At 40.8% G+C, this 27,462-nt stretch overlaps 1 protein-coding gene across 10 annotated transcripts in view; it reads left to right on the top strand.

The window, feature by feature from the left end:
- PTPRM (protein tyrosine phosphatase receptor type M) overlaps positions 1-27,462 on the top strand; it is a 776,839-nt gene that overhangs the window by 575,799 nt on the left and 173,578 nt on the right. The window lies entirely within an intron of this gene.

The following is a 27,462-nucleotide window of genomic DNA, read 5'->3' as shown; positions in this document are numbered from 1 at the left end:
GCCTTCCCGCGGGGCACCCAGCATCACCATAGTACAGATCCCCTGTCACTGCAGGTAGCTTCCAGACAGGGACATTTGCTTACCCATAATCCAGATTCGCTGCAATATCACACATGTAAGTTCTGCCTAGACTCCGGGGAAGAAGTTAAATAAAATATATTGCATTCCTGTTTGACTTTGGAATTAAATTTCTCTATAAATATCGTATCAACCCCGTTAGAGATAGTTTCCTTTAAGAAATATTCTAAGTCTATGGAAGGAAAATGAAGACTAAAAAGGATAAATGTCATTGACATGTCACAGTGAGAAACACGAGAGACAAGAGTCCCATTTTCCCCTACCATTTTATGTTCATTATTTTCTCTCCCTTTCCCAGAAAAATTAATTTAGAAAGTGCTACTGCAGTCTTTGACAGACACACGTTAGCAGTGGCTGCCCCTAAAGTCACATCTGCAAAAATACCATGGCGAAGACGGCAATTATCACTTTTCAAATTAATAGGACAAAAACTTTTTGTTCGTTGAAGGGGTGAAGGAAAGGAGTGGTGCATCGTGGATTTATTTAAAACTATTTCCTTCACTGCTGAGTGCATTCTGTGAACACTTCATAAAGCATATCTCCATGCAACTTTCCCAAAGAGCAGAAATTTAGACATAGAAGCAACATTGGCAACAACAGAGGAAAAAAATCTTAACTGTCTAATCTATATTGTGAGATTCCATATAATTTGTAGGATTGGTCAGAATTTCACCCAGGGCAGGAATCTAGTATAGTACATAACATGTACTTTTGTTCACCCTCGAGAAATGGTATGGATTGGTTGTGAATGAGTTTTTTGGTTTTTTTGTTGTTGTTGTTGTTTTTTCCCTGCAGAGCTTATATATTCACATGGGCTGAATGGATACTAATTCTCTGAGGTGCAATTTTTTTTTTTAATGTTGGCTCCATTTTTTGTTTTCTGTAAGTGCTCATTCCTGAAACAACAGTGTAAGTAATTAGGAAACATGATTTAGTATGCAAGTATGCACTGTATATTGCTATCATTTGGAATGCATTTAATGCACAAGATTGTCCAAACTAAATGATGCCTAGAATTTCAAGAGCTGCAAGGAGCCTTGGAGTTCATCTCTTTCTCGCCTTTCATTTTATAGATGAAAACACAGAAGCTCATAGAAGTTAAACGCTTTGGTGGGGGAAGGAGACATCCACAGCTGCGAATCCCAATTTGCAATTTCTGCACAGATTGCTTTACTGTGACTTTTCTGGGGACTGCTTAACTGAATGATGTCAGCTATGCTAATTTCATGGCATGTCACTGACAATGCAGGGGCCACACGATTAATTTGAAAACGTCTGTATTTTTCTAGTGCAGCTAGGTGAGCTCCGCTAAGCAAGAAGTCTTAATCTGTGACAGGCCCCAGATGCCTGGAGAAAGCGCTCAGCCCGGAAGAGGCCAAGCCGTGATTGATTGTTCTGCCAACTGCACAATTACAGTCAGTTACAGTGTCGGCTCCCTCAAACCAGCACGCAGTAAATTGGTGCAGGAGCTGAACATTCCTGGTTCTTAAAGCCTCATTGTACCGTTTTCCTCTGTGCAACAAACATGTAACATCAAACTCAACCAAAAAAGCCGCCTTCAAAATTACAGTATTGGCAGGTGGGGGGCGGGGGGGAGTGTTGGCTAAAGCTAGTTTGTTTGGGGGCCTTAAAAGTCATAGACAGAGGTTTGCTTACTTTTGCAGTCATTATCACAAATAGAAGTTCAGACTCGTGGCCCAGGGTAGGAGGAGAAACTCATTAAAGCAGAAATTTCCAGAAAGATCCCTGACGAATCAATCTCTGGGCCAGTCCAGGCACTTGAATTGTGTGTGGTTCTGACGTTCTTATTGTAACTGGGATAGAAGGCCCCCGTCCCTCCTGGTAGCCATCAAAGGTGTCCACACTTCTCGACTTTTCAAGTGGCAACAACATTTGAAGCTGGTGTGGACTGACCACTGATTGTCAAAACCAGTCCAGAATGAAACTGTTCATCCAGACTGACTTCTAAGTCACATAACTAGCGGATGCCCTGCAGCAAAAATAAATTAGCTCTGAATTTTCTGTAGCGTGGAGTCTTAGATGGGGCCATTGTGTGAATGCTCCTCAGTCATTTAGCTCGAGGCAAAGAAAGAACTGGAAGATCCTGGGGCTACAGGGGCCAAAACACTCACATTCCCAAGAAAAGAGTCTACTTGGAATTCCTGGATAATTGAGGCAAAACAAAAACTGTTCATTCTAGACCTAAATAACCTTTGCTTGTAAAGGTAAAAAAGTTGTTGTTGTTGTTTTTTAAGTTGCAGTGTTTGCTGTCTGAGGGAGGCTTATGAAGGCTTGCTGAATCTAGAATGTGCCGAGAGTCCACGGCTATAAATGTCTCCACAGCAAATGGGCTGTGTGGCGTGCCATGACCGTAGCCTGCTAGGTAATTTATGTTGCTTAGGGACTGTACTTTTCTAATAGATTGAACTGTTAGTTTTCAGGAGGATTTAATGAAATATTGAACCAGATGCCACCGGTCTGCCATGGATGTGGGACTGTGAGAAATGAGGAAAAGTTGCTTGGTAAACAGCTCGGGTCTCTGTGAGGGGGAAACACGTTGGGGCCTCCGTGAAAGCGAGTCACAGGCAGGAGGAAATGTGGCAGGTTTCGTATAAATGTGTCTGCGTCTGTGTCCTGTGCTCATTTAGAATAATAGGAGGTTGTGTCTAGCCCAGGGCCCTTTTGATTTTCCAGGAAAACTGTCTGAGTCTGGAAGGTAGGGACTAGGGGCTGAGGTTTTTCTGGGTCATTACTGTTGGCCAGTGTTAATCCTCTGACTAGCCCTGTCATTCCACTGGATAGGCTTTTGCTGTCTTCCTGTTTTCAACAATATTATCAGATAATTGGCATCAGGGTTGAACTAGCAGTGTTTTGCAAAGAAAACAGTCCCCTCAGAATGACATTCTTACATGTCATTTTGAGGGCCTGACAATTAGCCTCCTTAACACTTTAGAAGTCTTACCCCCTTTTTTTTTATTACCAAATGTCAGGACAAAAGGTTGTTTCTCAAACTAAAAAAAAAAAAAAATCTTCAACTTGTGAATTCAAATTTTGATTTTTCTCATTAGGAAAGACAAGTATTGTTGGTAGGTCCCCCAATGATAGGTCTGTGATCAAAGGAGCAAGACCGATACAAAGCGAAGGTCAAGCAAAGCTTTATTTCACGCCAACATCAAGAATCAAATCGACCGGTCGGGGCTGCTTCTTACAGAGAAGGTGACCCCTCCCAGCCTCACAGACTAACTTTTATAGGGCAAAGGCCATGTGGTTGGGCCTGGCTACACACAGGGGGCCAATGAGATTGCAACACACAGAGAAAGCTGCACAGTCATGCTAGGTCACACAGGTGGCCAACTGAATTACAATTCACCCCATAGTAGCTATTTGAACTAGCCTATCACCTTGGTCAGAATTGGCACCCAAAAGGCTCTCAAAAGGCGGGGCCCACACTCCTTGGTAGCTAGGGAGACAGTATGTGTGCCCCACTGATTGGATGTCTCCACCTGGCCTGACTCATCCCTGCATCCGGGCTCTGTTATCTCCACCTGACCTGACCCACCCTTGTATTTGGGCTCTGTTATCAGGGACTGGTCGACCATAGTTTACTGGTTTCCCAGACTTGCTTTTAAGTAAGTTCCCCTGGCGTGGGGGTGGGGAAGGGGGCAGTGTCAGTTTAAGTTTTACTGCATAAACAGCAAAATCACTGTTTAACCGGATGGAATCGCTCTGGCTAAATAGGCCCTTACATTGTTAAAGAGATTTTTTCCCCCAATTTTCTCTATAAGCAATTACTTCAACTTCCAGCACTTTCTTGAGCATCATTCTGTTTATTTTGCTTAAGAATTAAAAAGTTGGTATTTTAAAAGGTATCTCTAGTTGTCCTTTTTTTTTTTTAATTCTTTTTCTAGGGAAAAAAATATCAGTTTCAGGTGTACAATGTGGTGATGTGGCCTTTATGAACCTTAGAAATAAATGCTTGTCTTGATAAGTGTCCTTACCCTCTGCCATTGTACGGAGTCATTTAAATACTCTTGACTCTTTTCCTTGTGCTGTGCTTTTCATCCCCATAACTTTTATGTACTTTATAACTTAAAGATTGTACCTCTTGATCCCCTTTGCTACTAGGACAGCCTTCTGGTTGTCCTGTTTTGCAGAGCCTTCTTATTTCTACATGGCCCATCCTGACCAGGGTCTAAGAGCACTCGGCTGGGGGCCACCTGAGATGAGAAGTGTCCTAGCATAGTTCTGTGTTAAATGTGCAGATTTACTTTCAAGTTAAAACAGTCTGTGGGCTTAAAGATGAATAGTCAAGTCCATAAGGATTCCTGTCCCTGGGGACATTCTTTGTTGAAATAACTGAATGTCCAGTGTAACCTGGATTAACTTTTAAAAGGGTGAAGTTGAAAGTCATCAGCTTCCTCTAAAGACTTTTGGGTAGGAGTGGATGACATCACTGGAGATCTTGTTCATGTCGCTCTGTCTGGTCCCAGGCCAGCCCTTAGTAGCTGATCCCAGCAAAAAAGCTGAAAGCTAAAGGAGAGATGGTATCTCTTCTTATCAAGTTAAAGCCACAGTGACTGTACGTAATTATTCGTACCCATTTTATAGGACAGCAGTTTTCTTGCCTATCATTGAAGGGAATCCTAGTGGATGCAAAATGTTCAGCTGCTTCTGAAAATGATTAAGCTCATCCTGGTTTGAAAGAACAGGCATTGAACTATGTCAGTGGGCCTGGATTTTAGCCCCAGGAGGACCACTAAGTCATCCATGACCTCTGGATCTGGAGAGGACCTCTTTGGGCCTCTCTGTTTGATCCAGTCAAGAACTGCAGTGCTTCTGGTTCCTTAGCACTACTGATGCCTGATTCTAACATTACCAGATCTGATTTTTACAACAAAGAAATAGATTCAATGAACGAAAACATGGGTAGCTCCTATGTGAACTCTAGTCCCATTGTTCGATTTGTTCATTTCCGTGACTCTCACTCCAGTCTGCCGGGTCTGTAGCCTCGAATGAATAGGGAAACTTGTTTCCTGTTTTACAAAGTCCACCTTTTGGCTACAAATAAAGTCTGGGACTTATTAATTGTACTCCCCTATGAAACTGCTCTTGCCTTTAGCTATTCCTTTCAGAGAAGTAAGGATTTAATGTCATTCCAGCATCATGCACATCACATCATTGGCCTAAGGGAAAACAGGATTTAATAAATAAAAATTGATAAATACATTTTCAGATATTTTCCTTGCTGCCACTCAGATGTATCTGATGGATAAGGATAACCTATGGGAGCAGAAGGGAAATTTCAAGGGAACCTCGTTCCATGGCTCTGATTTTGCTGGTACTGTGTGACCATCTCTCAGCAAGCACCTTTGGTATGGCAACAGCTAGTCTTGAATGGGGCCCAGATGGGCTCGCCTGACCCTGTCATTAATTACCCCAAAGCTTGATGATACATACAACAAAGCCCTGTGTATATGTATGTACACATGTGTACATATACACACAAGCACACTAATTTTTTCTCAATTTATGATATATTTCTTTCATCATTCTTAGTAAGGGACTGTGCTCGGTTCAGGGTTTATGAGCATTAGAATGACACACTGATTCATTCAAGGAATATGTGAGTATGTGTTTCTTCAAGGCACTAAGCAGGGGTCGTAGCAACAACACATATCAGACTAACCCAAGAACTACAAGAGCATTATCATTTAGTAGGAAACAGAGCCATGCCTATAATCTCAGTATTAGGTTGAAAATGATAGAACACCATAGAAGATGTGTATAAAGTCTCTGCAAATTCAAAAGGAAAACTTCCTTTCAGGTGGAGGAATTATGAAGACTTTAAGGAGGAAGTGGCAGTTAGGTTGAAATTATCAAACATAAAAAATGTTAAGTCTGTGTTGGAGTAAATATCATTATTAATAATTATCATTTTCACAGTGTTTCATAGCACTTGCTGTAACATGTGGGCAGAGTGATTGAAACAGGTCATCGGGGGACGTTTACAAACAAGCAAAATGAGTGCGTTTGGGAAAGTGGGCTTAAAGATCAAAGCAAAGACAGGCGGGTTTGGGATTTCACAACATAAGAATGGGTAACAAAATTAATTTGATGAAAATATTTATCCACCTAACAGTAGAAGTGTAATTCCAACAGAGCATCGAAAACTCTTCAGTGCAGAAATAGTAAGGCACTAAGAGGAGGGGAAAAACACCCAGGGAGAAAGTGCAATTTCTGTCCCTTTTTAAAATTTAAAAAAAAACAAAAACAAAAACACAAATTGCTCCATGAATAAGAATAAGCATACTCTCTCATTAAAAATAGGTTTGTCTTATGATTGCCTGTTACTGTTTGAATCATAACTTCCAACTGCTGCTTTCATTCAAAAGAAGCCATTAAACTCGCATACTTCTTGAATGTGCCTGTGTGTGAAAGCTTTAATTAAATCTACAAGGAGAGCCTTAAAAGAACAAGAATCAAATTAATTGCAACATGGGCCATGCATTTGTTTCTCTGACAGTCCCCGTGCTTTGGAGAGAACGCAATCTGGGTGCCTTTATCTGAATTAGTAAACTCAATATCACTTTCCATTAGCATTGGCCACTCGGCGCCATGCATCTTCTCCCTGACACTGTTTACATGTTCGTGCCCACACAAATAGAGTTTGTTCCGACTGGTTTGCTATAGGATTCCAAAGCAGTAAATCCAGGAGGTGGAATAAGTGGTCTTCTGCTTTCTGCATCACTGGCTTCTGTGAGCTCCTCTCTAGACCGAGCTTCATAATTAGACTGCAGAGTAATTAAGGAAAATTCAGCACATACAAATAGGGCAAAAGGATTTGTTGCTAATTATGGTTGTTATACCATCGTCAAGAAAAATTAATTTGTAATATTATTCTCTGGCTTTTCAGTGACCTAAAATCTAAAGTAAGGAAGTGATGCTTTGTGCTCAAGAAAGAGTTCTACAACTGGAGTTGATAAGTATTTGTCTCATGAGACAATTAGATATAAAAGCATATATAGAAATTTTGGGCATTTCCCCCCCCCCCAAAAAAAGACTCCAGAATTCCTATAAAAACATCAATGTGTAATTACTTTGTCTTCATTTTTGAGCTGGTTTTGGAAGATACTGTTTTGTACTGTGCCAATATTACAGTGTAATCCCAGTAGCAGCCTGTAACTACCCCCCCCTCCCTGTACCAACAGGCGACATTTGCATTTGGGAGTTTAATTAGACAGTGTGTAATTTTCTTATTTTAAGGCCTTCACCTATTAATACCTTAGGCCAGATGTTTATAGCCGATGAACTGTGACTGCTTATATTCAGCTCCTGTGAAGGAAATAGCCATAAGCAATGGGCCAGGTTTAGAATGCTGTGTCAAACAGGTATCACAAGGTAATTTTTTGATTGCGCAGAGTTTAGAAGTAGAGTCGCAGGGATTTCCACTTGGAAATGTTGCATATTTTAGCGTGGATTGTTTCACAGGCAGAGAAATACATTTTCTCACTGAAAATGTAAAGCAGATTTATTTGTGAGCTGTCTGCCCTTGCCATTTCATGTTTTCTTCCTTGCTTCTCATTTCTGGGATGCCAAAGCCTAAAAAAAGACAAGCATGTGTTATTCCTATGACTGAGAAGGTGGTCAGGAGGTGGGGGGAGCATTTTTAAGAGTTTGGAGCTTTGCACATTAATTAAGAGAGGCAATATTCACAAAGTATGAAAATTAAGGATTTTTAGTCCACCCAGGGTCAAACTGGGAAATTTAAAAATTTATGAGCTTATATTGTTAATAGTTTCCTAAGGGCAAATTCATCCTGTATTTTGAGCAATTAATGAATTGCTTGTTGTATGCAGCATAATAGAGAGAAAGAGTACAGTTAGACATAATCTAGAAGTTCTTTTTGGAAACAAGCTAACAAGGGAGGCTGTGTAGTCTCTATCCACTGCAACTTCTAAAAATAGGTTGGATAACCATCGATCTTGAGAGATTTCAGAGTGATGTGCCTGGAGGCAGGGAGTTAGATCTGAGACTTCTTAAGACCCTTCCATTGTGTAATTCCCATAATTATTCGCGCACATATAAATACAGACAATATGGTTTTCTTTATTGCAGTTGTCACTGTGTGAAAAAAAAAATCTCAAATTTAGCACTCCCATTATAGAATGTTGCTGTCAATTACTAAGCTTAACCCCAATAATAATAAAGGGACGCAAAGTGCACATCATCACCAACAGGATGGTAATTTGTGATGTCTTTTGAACTTCCAAATGACTGTTGCATGAAGGGCTGAGAGAAAGGTCACACGAAGATCAGCTTCAGACATACCCCGTTGTTACTCAAGAAGGATTTTGCTCTGATTAGCAAAATACCAACGGCCAGTCGGGAAAAAAAGATCAAGGCCAGTAACCTTCTGAAAGGGAAGTCAACTCAGTAATAAGCAGTGGCTGTAGCCATCTCTCAGCACTGCGGACCCATGCAGAACTGATTCATAATACCCTGCATCATGGCTTGAAAGCCTCGTGAGGGCTTCAGTTCAGATTACTTGTGGCTCATATTGATCTTTTCTTTCAGATTTTTCATCTTTTCTTTCTACCCTTTCTTCTTTCTGCCCTTTCTCTGTAGGTACACTGATTTCTTCATTTTTTTTTTTTTTTGCTCCTTTTTATATTTTTTCTGTCAGCTCCATATTCTTAGGGCATGTGTTTTCTTTTTACTCATTCAAATACAAATAGCCTTTAGGAACAAGCAAAATTATTTTAAGTTGGGGTTATTGTTGTTGTTGTTGTTGTTACCTTTTTTTAAAAGCATGAAAAGCTTTCTTAAACATTGTATACTTTCTCAGCCCATCATCCACTCAACAAAATAAGCAGTTTCTTTAGCATTTCGTCACAGAGTTTTCCATGCCTCTTGACTTATTTATTCAGTCAACAAACTGACTGCCCAGACACTGTTCTAGACATTGAGAGTATAGCAGTGAGCAAAATAAACAGAAATCTTGACTTCTCTGGAGACTCCAAAATTACCTCAGAAATTTTACAGTAATAAGTGATAATCAGGGAGGGATGTGGGAGAGTCCAGAGTGCTTTTGCCTTTCTCCGTGTGTACCTCAATCTTCTTCATTCCGGTTGTTGTTGGTTAAGTGACCACAGTCTCCTGAGACCAGCCCATAGGAGATGCGGCAGTGACCAGAGGCAAAGGTGGTTCAGAGCTTCTGCAGGGCTGGGAAGGAACACAGACGCAGGCATGGACGGGGAAGCGTGAGGAGCAGGCATCCTCTAGCAGAGCTGCGCCCCCCACCCCTGAGCAAGAAGGCAGAGATCCTGTGCATGGGGACATAGGAGCAGTGTGACCCGGAGCTGAGCTGTGTCTCACCAGAAGACGTGGGGGCTTCGCGGAGGACTTGAGTAGGTGCCCATCCCAAGTGCACCAAAGCCTGGACTGAAGTGCTGAAAGGCTGTGAGGCCAACCCAGACTGAGCGGAGAAAGCAAACAACTTCGTGTAAGAAAGGTGACTGCCTTGGGCAGCTGCGATTCTGCCTGAGTGCGTTATTTTCTGCTACTCATGCATCTCAGAAAAGTAAAACTGCATTAGGAAACATCTCCATCGGCCACTTCCCATGACCTTCGGTGGATCAGACAAACCCAGGGCCCCTGAGGAAAGGTGAACCTGACTCAGGTGCTCCCCACATTACTAGTTCAGGCCACACTTTCCTTCATCGGTGCTGGCAATGTTGCAAAGATAGCTCCTGTTGCTGGGCATCCTAAAAGTAGTTAAACCTGTTAATATGTCTTAAAAGAGAAAAAACTATAAATCAAAGGGAACTTCTTCACTTAAAATGTTTCGGTTCCATTTTAGAATGAAAATGAGCAGCATGAGTTCAGGGTCTTTACTTATATTGGGTGTCTGGCTCACCTTACGAGCTGCCTTTGATATTTTCAGTTCTTATTCTAATTTAATTATGTTTCCTGGGCCGTGATCACATCATGAAAGGAAGTCCCTTAGACTCGCTCACTGTAGAACAGAATTGAACAAGGATGTGGATGTATTTACAGTTGCTGAGTATATTAAAGAATCACATTTATGTGATTTATTTTCAAGAAGTTTTCGTCTTCAAGGTAGGGCTAAAGCTCTGAGATACTATTTTAGCTAAACTATAGTGTATTTTTAATTATTTTAAAGTTAAAGTGGCCTGTTACGAACAATGCATCAGTTATAGTGCCCTTTTCTCTTGAACTGCCTTTTTACTAAATTTATATCCAAATGAGAATCACTAAGGGAACTTTTGAATACACAGATATCTAGCCCCTGTCTTTGTTACCCCAAATAGGGAATAAGCAGAGATCTTTATTTTTTAAAAAGCACCAGAGGTGATCCTGTTTGGAAACTGCTGTACTCTACTCGAAAGCACATGCTAGAGGCATAAAATAACGGATTACAGGATAACACTGATAGCTTTCTCATCTTTGGAAAGCGAAGCCATGTCTACTATAAAATATTCAATCATAGAAGAAAAACACCATGAAAATGGGGAAATAATCTAATATCTTCTCCCCCGCCCAAGTTCAATGATCATTCCCATGATCATCTTTTCATATATTACCGTGTGTGCAACTGTGTATATGTGTCTGTGTATATGTATTATCTGTCCAATGTAGCTCATTTTTTTCACATAGTATGTCACAAACACCTTGCCACACCAAGAGTTGGTTGTATTTAACAATTTCATTGTCATCAATGACCACTCTCATATGTGGCCCTCAGAGATGCTCTCCATGGACAGCTGTCGCCCGCATTTCCACATCAGAGACACCTGTCCATGTACATGGGAATATTCTAGGGTCTTTTAGAATTCCCAGGAAGGTCCTTCATTCATTCAACATTTTTGGTGGCTTCAACGATAACAGCAGAAGAAGCGGTGATAGAGGCAGTGATAGCAAACACTCCTATTCAATTACATGCTGGGCACCATTCTAAACCCTTTATGTAATTAACTGTATTTTAATTTTACAACTCTATTTTAATTCCATTTTGTAGCTGGAGAAACTTAGGTAAAAGGAGCTTAAATGACTTTCCAAAGTCACACCATTGACAAATGGTGGCCCTAGCATGTCAGCTGAAGTCAGCCAACTCCAGAGTATCTGGTTAGCACCATATTACACTCAACAGGCCAGGCACAGAGCAAGGTGAAATATAGCAAAAGCCTAAGGCGGCCTCATGCTATAGTTGAGAAGACAGGTACTAATAAAATCGTCACAAAATGGACGTGCAAATGCTCTGTGACTGGTGTACCAGAAGGTGAGGTACAGGGTATTCTATCCACAGCCCCGTAACAGGGGCAGTGACTTAGCCTGGTCTGAGAAGGCTTCCCGTGGGAAGAGACTCCAGTAAGATCTACAAGTTAAAAGGAGTTAATGAGATGAAGTCGAAGACAGAGCATGCTAAGCATGGAAACCTCTACCAAAGGCCCTGTGTCAAAAGGGAACATGGCAAGTCTGAGGAACTGGGAAGAGGCCAGGACGAGAGAGGTTTCTCCAGGAGAGAGGCAGAGCCTGCCAGGCCAGAAGGCTGAGGAAGCCAGGTGGACCCAGACAGCAGGATGCCTTCTAGGTTGGGCGGGGAGGGGTTGGTGGAGGAGGAAGAGTTTTCATCTCATCTGAAGAGGAAGAGAAACCGCTACTGTGTTTTAAGCCAAAGCATCATGCGAACAGATCTGCGTTTTCAAAGCTCTCTCTGGTGACGGTGTGGAGAGCCCACTGGAATGGGGCCAGGCTGGCTTCGAAAGACCTGTAGGGAAGCAGTTGCAAGAGAAAACAGAAGCCTACACCATTTGGCAATGAGGAGAGGGAGAAGAGTAGACAGATTTAAGAGGTGAAATTAACAGGCCTTGGATAGATGGCAGCTTGGGCAAGGAGTTGGTGGAAGGAATGGCTGTGCTGTGAACCCAGCTGGCCAAGATATGACCATGAACGCCAGGCGTGGTATCTGTGCCCACCTGCCAAGCATGTGAACTTCAGGTTGCTTGTCACAAGAATCAGACACGTTTCTTTTTGAACTGCTTTACCCTTGAAGAACAGCTCTCCTGTGGCCATTGAATAATACATCATGCTTTATTCTATTTGCCTTTTGGAGATTTGTATGCAGATGGCAATTTCAGATGCTTATATTTAATATCCTATTTTTTCTGTTTCTTTCCAGTCATTCTTGAAAGCATACAAGCTTTCCATCCCATGAGCTAAAAATATATTTAATTCCATAAACAGAAGAAACTGTGTCTGAAAATGTAGGTTTCTGAATCCAAAAAAATAGATTAAACTGGCTACCATTAATTATTTCTCAGATATTGATGGAGAGGTAGAAAGGAAATGTTCAGCACAGGGTCTCATTTTTAAAAGGTAAAACAAAACAAAACACGTTCAGAAGGCACGCAGTTACAGCAGAAAGCTATCCACAGTGGTGCATAAAATTTGAATACTGTGTAGTCAGAGGATGGTTCCTCCTGCGTTTTATACAAAGGATGCACACAGCTGGGATTTTTACAGTCCTTCATTATAACGGCAGCCAACATTTTTCTGCACACTATAACACTGAACCAACTCATAATTTTGAAGCAAACTCTGTAGGAGATATTTAAGTGAATAATGCTTTCCCATAATGAAAAGAGGGCCTAATGCTTCCTGTGTATAAGTCAGTGCATTACCATAATGTTAAAGAAAATGCCCATCTTCAGGATCTGTCAGGTCATCATGGTTGGCCTATATATTATTTATTGTATGCATCGAGCCCTTGAAAGACAACGACTGAAAAATGCTCAATCTGTTGAAATTTGGTAAATGCAAACAACTCAACAGTAAAGACCATTAAGCCAATGGTCTTCATTGTGAAATTTCTCTTCATTTCACTATAGCCAGTCTAAAGAACAAAAGGTGATTTTCTCAGACTGAAGGGGTGTGCATCAGAAACATCTGGGGAACTTTTTCTTTTAAAACAGAGATTCAAACTGCACTCCAGACCTGCTAAGAATCTCCAGGGATGATGAACAAACATGCATAAAAATGCATAACATTAAAAAAGTTAATGCCACTCCCCGTTAAAAGCCACTGGATTGATAAGACAAGAGTAGTGGCCACATCAACAAATTTTTCAGAAAATGCCTTTCTGAAGATCCGTAGGTATAAATTATTTTGGCTTTATTCATTGAAAGATCTCAGAATGGAAAGGGAAATGAAGAAAGCATCCCCTATTTTTTAAAGAGATCAGCTCACATCAGGCGCCCTTGCTGGTCTTTCTAAGTGGTCCAGGCAGGGACATTGTGACCCTGTTCTGCAATACAGAATTGTCGACAGGATCGCGTCCATGTAGTCCTCCTCGGGAAAGCTAAAGTGTTTCTGCTGCTAAGCCCGACAATTTTCTTACTGGTCCCCATACTCAGTCCCAACCCTGTAAGACTGGGTTTACCTTATCTCGTTCTGAAATGATAGCACAGGGACAGTCGCTACCATGCTTTTCTGAATTTGTGTTCTAGATGTCTTTGGATTTCAAGAAGACAAAGGCAATAGAGTGTCTAAGAAGCAATAGCTAAATGTTACCTGAGTCTCTCATATTTTAGTGCACCGTTTGAAAATAATACATCCATGTTCTGCTTGTATGTAGTAATTCCATATAAAAGGCAGTTAATTTACAGATAAATTAGACTTCCAGTATATAGATATCAACAGTCATATGCATAATGATTACTTTATTGAGAGCAGATAGATGTACTTCCAGAGAATATAGGTAGAAAAATGTGAAAAAACTACGAAGTTATGGCAGATTTTTTTTCCTACAACTAAACTGAATTTCCTCTTAGTGAAAAAAAAAATTGTGTGCAGGGGAAGAATGTCCCATGGAATAGGTCTTACCTTAACTTCCACAGGCTGGCATAGAAAAGACTAATTAATGTCTTATTAGGTGGACACCTATTGAAAACATGATTAGGAAAGCAGGTGGGCCTCTGGAGAGGTCTGCACTTGCCACGGAAGAACTTTCCAGGGAGGCTTGGGGCTCAGTGCAAGCAGCTGCTGTCACTCTGCCAGCCAGCCATGGTGGGTACCCTGAGTTCACCTGCAGTCCTGACTTTGGTAGGGCGTTCTTCGTGTAGGCTGTGTCACTTGGCACTGAACCAGGCTGGCTGGAGGTTGAGTTTAAGATAGAGGTTGGTAGAACACAGGAGAATGTCTGAATGCAGCTCTAGTATTTTTGCCTTAAGTGTCTTTCCTACAAGCCTTTTGGCCACCAGCATTTTTACCCTATAACTAATTGGCCGTCAATCATCTTGATGTTCATTACATCACATACCCTCCCCAATGTCTGTCACTCAGTGATGCTATCCCTCCATCTCCTTCCCCTCCAGCAACCCTCAGTTTGTTTCCTATGATTAAGAGTCTCTTATGGTTTGTCTCCTTTTCTGGTTTCATTTTGTTTCATTTTTTCCTCTTTTCCCCTATGATCCTCTGCCCTGTTTCTTAAATTTCACATATCAGTGAGATCATGTGGTAATTATCTTTCTCTCACTGACTTATTTTGCTTAGCATAATACCCTCTAATTCCATCCATGTCATTGCAAATGGCAAGATTTCATTTTTAATGGCTGGTACTATTTCATTGTATATGTATGTATATGTATCTGTGTATTATATATACACCATACATATATACACCATGCACACACACACAACACACACACACACATATGTATATATGTATATGCCACACCTTCTTTATCCATTCATCTGTTGATGGATATCTGTGGTCTTTCCATAGTTTGACTATTGTGGACATTGTCGCTATAAACATTGGCATGCAGGTGCCTCTTCGGATCACTACATTTGTACCTTTAGGGTAAATAGTGCAATTGTTGGGTCATAGGGTAGCTCTATTTTCAACTTTTGAGGAACCTCCATGCTGTTCTCCAGAGTGGCAGCACCAGCTTGCATTCCCACCAACAGTGTAGCAGGGTTCCCCTTTTTCTGCATACTTGCCAACATTTGTGGTTTCCTGACTTGTTAATTTTAGCCATTTTGACTGGTGTGAAGTGGTATCTCATTGTGGTTTTGATTTGGATTTCCCTGATGCCGAGTGATGGTGAGCACTTTTTCATGTGTCTGTTGGCCATTTGGATGTCTTCTTTGGAGAAGTGTCTGTTCATGTCTTCTGCCCATTTCTTGGTTGGATTTTTTTTTTTTGAGTATTGAATTTGATAAGTTCTTTATAGATTTTGGATACTAGCCCTTTATCTGATATGTCATTTTCAAATATCTTCTCCCACTCTGTCAGTTGTCTTTTGATTTTGTCAACTGTTTCCTTTGCTGTACAAAAGCTTTTTGTCTTGATGAAGTCCCAAGAGGTTCACTTTTCCCTTTGGATACAAAGCAAGAAATTGTTGTAGCTGAGCTCACAGAGGTTGCTGCCTATGTTGTCCTCAGAGATTTTGATGGATTCCTGTTCCACATTTAGGTCTTTCATCCATTTTGAGTCTACTTTTGAGTCATGTATGATGTAAGGAAATGGTCCAATTTCATTGTTCTGTATGTGGCTGTCCAATTTTCCCAACACCATTATGAAGAGACTGTCTTTTTTCCATTAGATATTCTTTCCTGTTTTATCAAAGATCAGTTGACCACAAAGTTGAGGATCTATTTCTATGTTCTATTCTGTTCCATTGATCTCTGTGTCTGTTATTGTGCCAGTACATACTGCACATACCAATACAGCACATATTACAGCTTCGTAATAGAGCTTGAAGTCTGGAATTGTGATGCCACCAGTTTTTGTTTTCTTTCATTCTTAGTACTATATAGTTCATTTAGGGTTTTTTTGCTGGTTGATCCATCTCTTCATTCAGCATTGCACTTCTTTTCTAACTAGAATTTCTTCCTTCCTTAAAAGAGACATCTGTTTCCATATACTAGGGTATGTTATTTGTGACTGAGCATGTATTGCACTGCAAAAGCCTTCTACACTGTCCTTTGTTCTTGGCATATTATCACATGTCCCTTGATAGACCTTCCAAAGGTCTGTGGGAAACATGGGTTCAGAAGTGGGTGCCACTGTATAGACCATTACGACAGCTGTTTCTATAGTAGAAAAATGGAAGTACTACAACAAGAGTGAAATGAAACCAAACTATCAACCAGTTGATAAAACCAACAAACTGGAAAGCCAAACTGTCAACCAGTTATTTTTTTATCTTTATGGCAAAATTGCCTTAAGCTCAGTTAGTTAGGTATTGCATGGAGCACTGGGTGTGATGCATAAATAATGAATCGTGGAACACGGAAAAAATAAAATTAAGTTTAAATCATTAAAAATAAAATTTAAGGGGTGCCTGGGTGGCTCAGTGTGTTAAAGCCTCTGCCTTTGGCTCAGGTCATAATCCATGGGTCCTGGGATCGAGCCCCAAATCGGGCTCTCTGCTCAGCGGGGAGCCTGCTTCCTCTTCTTTCTCTGCCTGCCTCTCTGCCTACTTGTGATCTCTGTCTGTCAAATAAATAAATAAAATCTTTAAATAAATAAATAAATAAAATTTTAAAACATTAGCTATGCAACAACAATGCTTGTAGAAAAGATACTCCTGGTGTATCTGAATGGCCCATCTTGTTGAAAAGCTGTGAGAAACTATGGTACACATACTGCAGCTATCAAAACAATGGAAAACCACGTCTCTGAACAGAAGGACCATGGGATGATTTCCAGAGAAGGAGGCAACTAGAAGAAAATCTCATCTTTATAGAAGGATGCCAACCAACAATTAAGTAAAGGATGGTAGGGTTGGAAAGCCACCATTTTGAAAAGGTCAGTGACATATAAGGCTCAAGTGATTGTATATGGAGTGATACCTTCTGAGTAAGAAAGAAAGGGGAGTTAGTAAATATATGTGTATGTTTGTCTCTTAGCACAACACAGGCACATTTTTTTTTTTACAGAGAGAACCTGAGAAGGTTAAGCCTGAAACACCTGATAATGGTTACCTGTGTGGATAGGTAAATGGCAGTAGGGTAGAAAGTAAAAGAGATAATGACCAAGAGACTTTTTGGAATATAATTTTTATACAGTTTTGATTTTTGAAGCATGTAAATGTTTTGCATATTCCAAAAAAAAATTAATTAAAAATATGGAGCAAGCTAGCCCTGAGACTGAATGCAGTTGGAAACATATGATCTAAGTATGTATCAAATTACTAATTTTACCACTCAGAGGAAAAAATGAATTCAAATAAGTTTGAACACAACCCTGACTATATATTCTTAGTAGTATATAGTCAAAGGACGAAGAGATCTAAAATAAAATCTTATACTTTTTTAGCAGATTTATTTTTCATAGTAATACTGGTATTGTTGTTCTAAAAATTTCTATATGCAGTAGGATAAGGCAAAGAAGGCAATATATGAATATAATTAAGATAAAAATTTTCACTGCAAGAGAAAAGACAAGTACTTAAGAAGAAAAGAAAATCTCTATAATGTTAAATTTGAGTTGGAAATATTACTATGATGTCATATTAGTATGATATCATAATTTAAATATATATAATATGTAATACATATAACAACATATCCTAAGTTCTCTTCACTCAAATGAACTAGACACAATGAAATTCCAGTTGCAATGGGCATCCACAGCACCAAGATCTTGATTTCTAATTGCTGTCCCCCAATAAAAAAAGTAAGGTTTCTTGGAGAAATTACTACTTCCAGGTCTAGGTCAGGGAAAAATCATCAATGTTATGCCAGATAGCACGATTGTATTCAACAAGCAATGGGATGATTTTAAAAGGATCCTGGAGCCAGCTTGAAAGAACTGCCACAGACCAAATTTGGGAAAGTTTGAACATCCAAAAAAATGACGGCAGTAATTGGTTATAACACTTTGAATGTTTTATACATCATGCATCTTTGCTAAACTTTAAAAAACTGAAATAATTACAAAGGAATAAAGAGAAGGGGACAAGAGAAGTCTCTCTTTACAGACAAATACCACTGAGTAAATGTAGAAATGAGAGGAAAAGATCCCCTTCTGCAAAACCTAATACGGGAATTGATGAAGATGAGAACCATCAGTGCTTGTTAAAGACACTGGGGGAGAGGGAGTCTCGGAGTCAGAATGCTCACACAATCTTAAATTATCACCCTGACGATAATCTTATCATGAGGGAAAACTGAGGCTCTGCAGTGGAAAGATCTGGTGGTCATTTCCTCCCTCATCAAAATTAGCAAACATCACCATTTGTGCCTCCTAATGTGATGCAATTAGAAGGGTTCAGATTCACCCGGTGTAACCTTATGACATAAATGTTTATCCTGGAAACAGAAATATTTCTTTAGAAGGCAAGACATTCTGCACTATAGCTCGCCTAGACTCTTCAAAAACTCAGTGTTGTTTAAGAAAGAAAAAAAAAAAAAGAGGCAGGTGGACTGTTCTAGATTAAAGGAGGCTAAAGAGGCATAACCAAAAGCAGTGTTTGAACCTGGATGCAGGGTTTTCCTAAAAAGGCATTTGGGGAACAATTGGGGATATGGAATGGATATAGACTGCTTGTTAAATGACATTATGGAATCATTATTTTTCTTGGTTGTGGTCATAGGCTACATAGCCTATTGGCTATGTAGGAGACGCATGTGGCTACATAGGAGACGCATGCTTGGGTGGTACTCAGGGATTGAAATAATATCCCAAACTATCAAATGCTTCTGGAGAAAAACACATGTAAGATGTAGATATGTACAGATACTGAAAGAGAGCGAGAGAAAGCAAATGTTTACAAATGCTGGATCTGGGTGAAGAACAGTTAGAGTCTGTTGTACTATTCTTTTGCCTTTGCTGTGGTCTTGAGAATTTTCAAGATAAAAAGTTGTGGGAGAAGAAAGCCATTGAGTCATACAGTGATACAGCTGCCTTTTCTCTTCTAAATGCTTATAAATTGATTTCAAGTTCTTTTTATTCTTCTTTCCAGCTTTATGTTTTCCAGTATAAAAGTGAAGTCACCAAAATGTGTGTACCTCCCAAACCCCTTTAAAAAATATGACCAGATGACACGAAAAGTTTCCTTTCCCCCCAGGTGTTATGGGCAGACAAAATGAACATAAGCAGCCCCTCTCCCTGCCCCCACCCTGCGGCCCGTGGCCAGCCTCCCTCCCCAGGGCGTCTCCTTGAGAGGACTTAGGGTGCTTTTTTTTTTTAATTAAATTAATTTATTTATTTTCAGAAAAACAGTATTCATTATTTTTTCACCACACCCAGTGCTCCATGCACTCCGTGCCCTCTATAATACCCACCACCTTAGGGTGCTTTTATCATGGGGGTCTAGCAGGTGGGGAGCAGAGAACAGAGAGCAGCAGTGGACAGCTAGCAGCTTCAGCTTTAATTAAAGGTGCCGAATGGTGGGAAGGGGCTCAGGGCTTCTGGGGTTAGAAACCAGGGCTGCACACCGAGGTGTAGAGGGAGGGTCCTGCGCTGGCTCTTCCAAACTCAGTGGCTGTAGGGGTGAGGCCCTTAGCCTGTGGCCCACTCTCTGTATCTTGGCCTGTCTTATGAGAGTGCTGTGGGTGTTTTAAACTGTTGCAGACATACCGGGTCTTAACTTTTGAATTCTCATGGGTGCCGTCCCAAGAAGGTACCAGATCATAGCGATCTGGTACAACTGGTTTGTACTGACGTTGAATGTCTTCTCTTCAGGACAAGAGTGTTATGTCACACTGTTACAAAAAGACTCTTAAAAAAGTCCTCATCGTTACAAAAGGCCATTTGTGAAACCAAGCAACAACTTTTAGGTCCAGACCTTCTACTTTCCACCCTTATTTTACATGTCTAAACACCACAGTTGAAAATATGTTTAGAATACCTGATTCAACCTTAAAATGTCTGTGCCTGGTCTTTCGTTCCTTGTCCCCATCACCTGCTCTGACCCTTTCTCTGCTTTCAAGGCTGCATGCAACCTTGAACGTCATAACCTATGGTGACCAGTGTGAGAAACCTGGGGTGTTAGCCAACAGTGTTTGACATTAGCAGAAGTATGAGAAAATTGTTCAGAACAAAGAGATATCATGCAGAAAGTAAGAAAAATTTAAATAGTAAGTTTCTGTCTCCAGAAAGTTCTGCCTGTGGAAGCTTTTTCATAAAGGAAGCCTGCACCCAGGACCCTGTATGAGCAACATACAAATCATTCCTGTACCGGTAGGAACTTGCCAGCTGGTGTGGGGTTGCACTGGGTGTTCCTTCATGAGGCTGTGTTTATTGTCATGAAGGCAGTAGTGGCATGATTTATGGCGTAGGCTTCTGGAACCAACGTGAGCAGGAAATGGTACAGCCGCAGCCACGGCCACCTTCGTCCGACATACCCCATCTGTTCTAAGTCAATGTAGAAGTCTCCTTCTCAAAGACATTTTTGTGGGGTTATTTTCTTTTCCTTGCTTCTGAAATACTGGGTTGTTCAGTGCAGTCCTCTCTGAGAATGCCATGTTCCCAGGATGAAATCATGTTAGACAAGCCGAGACTTGGGTTGTGTTTCCCTGTGTCCTCAGATCTGAGCTGTGTGAGCCCTTGTTAACACAGGGAGGATGGGACATATAAATCCTTCCTCTTGGGAGGCAGACATCTCCTGGGAAAGCCACCTGTCGGGCACCTGAGATCCTAATCGGCCTAGGACCGGACCCCACCAATGAGCATGTTCCGTCTTGACTCTGACATTTCTGCACAGAAACCTGTCAGGAGCTACGATTCCGTTATCCGCACTTGGCCACGGGCCCTGGAACGTAGCCAGGGTGGAAAGGAGTCAAAATTCTCAACTCTTAGAAATCCCTCTTTTCTTTTTTCTTTCTTTCTTTTTTTTTTTTTTTTTTTTTTTTTTTTGGTGTGTTTGGGGAAACCCAAAAAGCAGAGGCCCTTCAGATGGACTCCAGTAGCAAATTCTGGTCTCTGGCCTCAATTGTGTTTTGCTTCGTGGCTCCCTCGCCTGTGAAATCAGTGTCAAGTCAGTAAGGGGTGACTATCTTTACCGAAGCGCAGCGCTATTCTGACGTGAGGGGCTTTACCAGCCCCACACCGGCTCTCCATTTTGAAGAGACAGAGGGGCAGTAGAGAAAAAATATAAAATCAGGCTTGACATTGTATGAGGAAAAGTGAAAAGGGCATATTGGAATCTTTACCTAAGCTTGAGTAATTTCGAGTTACTCGCTCATGTTCCTTTCCAGTGAGACACTCTGACTCACTGTGGCAGACTCTGGGGAAGGCCTTCAAGATCTAGAATTACAGAGCCTCTGCTTGCATTGAGTTAGCTGTTGTCCAGAGTATGATGAGCCTACTTGGGTTGGCACTGGTGCTCAGGGAGGCTTGTGGGAGTATCTTGCACCAACATCTCTTCCATGTGAGCCCTGCCCAGAGGGTGTGGGCAAGCCTGCCTTCAGATACTGTGTCAGTCAAAGGTCTTTACCACAAACATAGCAAAAGCTGTCAGGTTCTGTCTCTTTTTTTGGATAAAGCTCTCTCCCTCTGTTCTTGAGAGTTCTGGTGGTACTGAGGCAGTGAAATGAGCAGTGTTTATCCCCCAAGAGAAGAGTGCTCTGTCGATACAGGAAATGTCAGTCCCACAGGTGGGTGACCCCCCGGGACACTGGTTCCCTGATAACTCAGAAAGTGTCCTGTTTGCACATGTCTGCCTAGAATATTCAGCTATCTAGGATGAATGTCCAGTATAGGGGTTGACAGGAAAATTCTCACAGTAGTTGGCTTTCAAATTATTTTTCATATTTGACAGAAACTATGTTCTAAAAGACATTTAGATTATGTCAAAAAGCGGTTTGGAGAAACTTCTGTCAGTTGGAGGGACTCCAGCTGTGATATTTCTAAATGGTGTGCAATGTTGCCATGTTCTCCTACTGTTCCTGACCTCTCCTATTGTGATTTTTGGTAGAAGCCACTGTCCTAAACCATGGCGTCACTCAGAGAACACTGAGGGATGGCTGTGGGCACTGAGAAATTTGGAATTACATGAGGTGTGTACTGGAATGAAAAGATCCCTCACTATATCTATGTCACATTTTGGACAGAAATCTGACCTGAGTGTATGGAAACAGGCAAACAGAAGGGCCATTAATAACTCTAAATTTTTATTACCTTCAAGAGGTTGATTATGTTAGTTGTATGTTAGCTAGAAAGTCAAATAAATGCCCAGTCAAGCACTTTGAGGTAAGGACAATATTGGATTCTGGTTTGCTTTGAGAGGTTAGAATACTTCGTGCCCGCAGTAAGTGCTCAACACTATTTATTAACTATTTGAGTGAATAGCAAGGCCCTAGATAATGTTGCATTCAAGGTCTTCCTCATCTCCTGGGAAAGAAAGCTTAGGCCAATGTTCCATCTAACAAGGCAGATCCTTCAAGGTTCTTACATATTATTTTAGGTAATAATGTTCCTATTTACCCAGGGTATATTTTCATGGGAAATCTGTGGGCGCGGGCACTGTGTCACTAGGCTAAACATCTGTGGGGTATCATCGGCAATCACTCATCTGACTGTTCCATGTAACTTACAATGTGGTCGCCAACCCTTAAATTGTTGGGAGGACCCATCTACAATGAAAGGACAGGAAAACTAAACAAACACCTGTTACTTTTGAGTACTTTGTGGAATTTCATGAGCCCCTTCTTTGGCACTTCAGTTTCTGTTCCTAGGACAAGGTTAAGAGAAACAGAATTAGGAAGTTGCTTAGGAGTAAGCTTTTCTGTTTATTGGGAGTTGGTACCGAACATTCATAAATTTATAATCTGCATTATGTTCCAGCAATATGTTAATGCTGAGTTCATAAGATTAATCAGGCCACATGCTGTCCTGTGGTTTCACTAATATCGTTCTGAGTTACATCAGCATTTTCTCTTCCACACCACACACAAAAAGCCTTACAGAGCAGTATGTAAGCAGTCCTAACCGGCAAATGTTCAGACATAATTAAAGATGAAGTTTAGCTTCTCTGTTATGGTTGGTGAACAAGATAATGCTCTTTAACTCTACGAGAGGAAAATAGAGCCAAGCCATTTGGCTGCCAAACACATTCTCATTGAAACTTCATGTAGGACTTCACCAGTTGCTGGAAGCTCCTTCCAGGAATTCCAGCCTCTAGGAGATCACTAAGGAGTCTGGTAGGATGAGAACCTCCCAAGACTAATGGGTGGAAACAGGTCATCCCTACTCTCTGCCCACATCCTCCTATGTGTGCACTCTGCTTCTGGAATTTTTAGTATCTAGATAGCCACTGGAAGATCCCTTCCTTTGGCTAGATGGCAAACTAGGGAAATCCATGCGCTCATTCCACAAAGGTAAAATTTTGCTCCTGTTGGTCAGAAATTGGATAATTTTAAACTGAAGTTGTGTCTTCTTCAATTAAAGACATGCCCCCTATTTACAGCAAAATAAACCAGCTGCAATAATCAATCATTCAACAGATGTTTCCTGAGCACCTGCTTGGACTTGGAAGCCTGCTTAGTGCTGGTTCAACACTGGTGAGAGTCTACACAGATCGTAGCCTGAGGGGTTAAGGGGTTATGTCTTCTGAATAGTGAAACAAAGTGCTTTGTGCCTTGGCCTTGTGGCTGTCACAATTTCCACAGCCTGCTGCTTCATCATCTCTGTTGAATATGGCACTGCCTGCCCATTTAGATGGGCTGAATCCTGGACAGCCTTTGAAAAGGCCAGATTCCAGAATCAATTATGAATGAAGCTTTAAGCTGACATATTTACCTAGTCTGGCTGGACTGACTAGTTCAAATTTACTAATAATTATTGGGTTGTGTAGGGATGATAAGCAAGAGGATCTGAGGCACCTGGGCCAGAACCTATGTGAAGGAACAGGGTGCTATCCCTCCCCACACCCCCCAGGCATCAGGCAGCATCTGAAAGAGAGGTCAAGTCACACCAGCCCCAGTTCCAACCACCTCACCTTCTCCCTTCCCCAGCTGCACACTCTCTTGATTATTTTCTATATAATAATAATAATAATCCTGCTTTTCCACAGAGTAGTCACATTTTTAAAAATTATATAAGCCTGTTTTACAATAAATATTTTGAAGTCATATTTGAAAGAGGAGGTGCCTCACTATGCTATATGATATAATTTATCATATCTTCTTTATTCTGGTTCTAATTTGAGCCCAGAGGACTGAATAATGCACATTCATTAAGCACCTCTACTTTTTTGATGCTTATATGCAGGAATTGGTCTATAGACAAACACATGCACGCACGTACACACACACCCCAAAAAACACGGGCTTGTGTATATCTAGAATAGTTCTGCCCTTTAAGAAGCTTATATTTGGTTTCGGTCAAATCTATAATGCCTTCTTCACGTTTGCATTTCTTCTCCTCTTATTGTCTCGGAAATGATAAGAAATTGGCAGATTTCTCACTGAACTCCAAACGTTCAGCATGCTGCTGGTAATTTATGGAACCTGTCTGCCCTATCAGTTCCTTGTCTTATACCAGCCTTTTATTTCTTCCGAGATCAAGACTATCATCCTATTATTTTAAGCCTTTTTCTCCTTGACGCTGTCTCAGCTGTGCTGTTCTTCCCCTTCTCCTAGGCAATCTCCTTATCTTAATAAAATATAATTAAAGCTGCACGTAACGCCAGTAGGCCTTCCCTTCTACTCAAAAAGCTTCCGCGTCTCGCTCACCACTCCTCCCCCTTCCTGTGCTCTAGTCCCCGCAGGATTCCTCTGCCTGCGCGAGGGACCCGCTCACCTCTGACAGCACGCAGCTGTGATTACTTTCCCATTCATCACCCCTAAAAATGAGTTTTCACTTTAATTTGCAAACATAAAATATATGTATTTGTTGACAGTGAATTAAACTGAATGTGGATGGGTGTAATTACTGCCGGTTCAGATTATTTGGGAGAAATGCAGGGATAGCACGGTCCTCAGACTTTTGAGGGTAACCTGATGCCAGTGATATTGTACGTATTAACATTCATGAGTCCCTCTGCTCTTTAAGATGGAACTCAGAGATGTGTGGTCCAAACTACTATGGAGTGAATTCCTCAAATATATGTCCTATTTGAGAAAAACACGGGCTCCGGGAAGTTTTTATAAAATAATTGATTGTATTCTTCATACCGGTCAGTGTGAGGTAAGGAAAAAATTCAAGGGACTCTTTTAAAGAAGCATGACCAGTAAATGCAGTGCATGACTCTTGATTGATTCTTAAGCAAACAGCAACAATAAAGGATACTATTGGGATGACTTGGAAGATTCAAATATGCATATAAGATCATCTTTTTGCATCATTGTTAGATCTTTTAAGAGTCATAACAGTGTAGTTATGTAAAATGCCTCGTTCTTTGGTGATATGTGCTCAGATATCAGGCTACATCGTCATAACATCTTCAGCCAGCTGGTCCAATGGTTCAGCATGAGAAGTGTAGATATGGATGTCCGCGTGTATACATATGCTCATACCTACGCTCTTACACAGAAAGTCTTGTCCTTATTTCTTCTAAATGAGGGAAAGATAGGTTTCTAAGTTAACTTTCCTGCTGATAAATCCAAGATTTTTCTTAAACTTAATGAGGCAAACTAAAGGGGATGGGCGATGGGGGAGGCCAGCCCACCTGAGCCCTTCCCTTGTGGTGTGAGTGGAAGGTCCCTCCGACCGGCTTTCTCTGCGTCCTCCACGTGTCCTCCACGTGTCCTCCTTCCACGTGTGCAGAATTAAACCCAACCACCAGCTAACTGCAAGAGGTTCCTCGCCACTATTTCTTGACCAAATGAACCCAAGAAATGTAAATCACTTGACGCTGGATACCCTAAAATCGGGTGACCAATTTTACCATGTCACTCCCTCCCTTGCTTTAAGCAGAATGGGATGGGGGAAGGGTGAACCACGTGATTGTACACCCCTTAATTTCTAGGAGTTTTGAAAGGGCAACCCCTCCAAACATGATGCTTTTTATTCTGTCATCCCTTCTCCTAATTTGAGATGTAGTTTATCCTCTTCTTTACAGGTGTGTTGAATTGTGTGTGAGAAGGTCAATTGGCTCTTAACATTTTGAAATAAAATAGGCTTGTTTTCTTTGTAAATTCCCCTAATTGTTTAATGAAATAGTTCCGAGGGAATTTTTTAGTTGATATATAAATAGAAAAATGAGTTTTGAAAACATAATGCCATCTTAGAAAATAGCCCCCAAAAAGGGGGGGAGAAAAGAAAAATGAGGCCTACGTCTTGAAGTCAGTTACAGTTTGGGGGCAGAAGTGGGGGAAATGGCCCACAGTCTGGTGAGGCCTCCGTGGGGGCAGCACTAATGCGCCAGGGAGAGGTTGGTGTGGCAGGAGGGCCGTTTCACCAGTACTTTGCTTCACTTAAGACTTGTCCCAAGCTTCCTTTGGACTTCATACAGTGAAGTGAGAGCTCTTCTTCAGAAGTAATCCTTATGTGGTAACTTTAAAAAAAAAAAATACTTCCCATCAAAAAACCAGAAAAATTTTTTGAGAATTTATGTCCTCTTGTGTTCTCTCTAGTGTATCCAGTTCTGTGATTCTCCTGGGTCAGAGGGTGGAAAGAATTTGGGTCATCAGCATGTGCCGCATTCTGTGTGTTTCGTAAGCATTTGCGAACATAAAGTGATATTTTCTACTGTGTATGTTGCAGTTAAATGTTTCTATTTTTTTAATGGAGTTGCTCTTACATTGTTATCAGCCAAAATATTGTGTGCCTAAATGATTTCAGTTCATCTAATTTGCTCAACAATTAGACAACTATTCTAGCCTTGGGAGCAAAATATGTTCATCATAAAAAAATTAAGAATGCAATCTAAAGTTCAAAGCTAAAATATTAAACTACTTAGTGGAAAGCTTTAAGAGCTGTGCACTTAATATGTAAAGAAACAGTCATTTCTCGCTGCTATAAATTCCATTCTTGTCCATAAAAGGAAAATATATCAAGTTTAAGTATTTGATACTGAAAACAAATTCCATGAGGTCACCTTGTAGGTTCTCTAAACATCCTTATTTTTCCTGCATGCATGAATGGCCTTAGGTTATGTTTATATTTCAGTTTTAGAAGTGTTTACCAAACATGCATATGGTTTCCATTACCAGGAATAAACCACCCTAAGTTCTTTGGATTTGCTTTCTTTATTCTTTATTATATGTTTAATTAGTTATGTACTTTATAACTTTCAATATTTTGGTATTTTGGCATACAGCAATATGTTATATTGCTGTGATCCATATATAGTTATATTTGGAATGATATGTTATGCCTGAGTTATAAAAATAATTTGACACATCTACTATGTTCGTTCAGTGGATATCGTGTCTGCCAAAAATATTACCATTTACACATTGCTAGCTTTC

This window comes from Mustela putorius, unplaced genomic scaffold (assembly GCF_011764305.1).
Source record: "Mustela putorius furo isolate JIRA1106 unplaced genomic scaffold, ASM1176430v1.1 tig00003858_pilon_pilon_pilon, whole genome shotgun sequence".
Lineage (NCBI taxonomy): Eukaryota > Metazoa > Chordata > Mammalia > Carnivora > Mustelidae > Mustela > Mustela putorius.
The sequence above is the reverse complement of the archived record's forward strand: the minus strand, read 5'-3'. Positions and strand labels throughout refer to the sequence as shown.